This window comes from Lepisosteus platostomus, chromosome 5 (genome assembly GCF_059453375.1).
Source record: "Lepisosteus platostomus isolate fLepPlt1 chromosome 5, fLepPlt1.hap1, whole genome shotgun sequence".
Classification (NCBI taxonomy): domain Eukaryota; kingdom Metazoa; phylum Chordata; class Actinopteri; order Semionotiformes; family Lepisosteidae; genus Lepisosteus; species Lepisosteus platostomus.
This window is the reverse complement of record NC_142615.1, coordinates 58,699,602-58,700,375: the sequence shown is the minus strand read 5'-3', so window position 1 is coordinate 58,700,375 and position 774 is coordinate 58,699,602.

Sequence of the window (774 nt, the reverse complement as noted above, 5' to 3'; positions counted from 1 at the left end):
CCATGTTTCCATTTGGAGACCAGAACACCCAACCAAGATGAAAGATATCAGTTCTCAAGTCTGACACCTTAGACAACTCAGCCATCCTAACAAGTGATGACAAAACTTGTGCTGAATTCACCAGTAGTTCACTAAACTGAGTTTCTTCCTTGAACAGATTTGCTTGTCTACAGAGTAAATTGCAAAGTCCAGGTGTGCAAAGCTCATGGAGACTTATTCACAAACACTTACTGCTGTAATAAATGTAAAAGGATCTTCCACAAAGTATTAGTTGGGGGAGTTCACACTTATGCAACCAGGGTGTTGTAGGTTTATTAGTTTCAATTTTTCCAAAATTTTTCTCTTGAATTTTGTTGGTGGCAAGGTCACATTAAGGATGGAAAGACATCTGACATGATTTATCTTGCTTTCTGGGTTAACATCACAAAAACCTGCAATTTCAATAAGAGTGTGTAGACTTTTTATATCCACTGTACAGTCACTTCCTTTGTTAAGCGCCATGGGGCAACCTAGTTATTGTGAAAGGCGTTATATAAAAATAAATTTAATTTAATTTAATTAATCCAGAGCATCAAGGCACTTTACAAAACATGCATAGAAAAGTAGAGTATAAATTTGTAAAACCTTAGTTTCTGAAGTAACTGCTTGGATAATCCAACTGCCACTGTTGTTACTGCTTCTGCTGCTAATACTACTACTGTTACTACTACTACCACCATGACTTCAGATTCTAATACTAATTCTGATACTAATACTCCTGCTACTACTACTGCT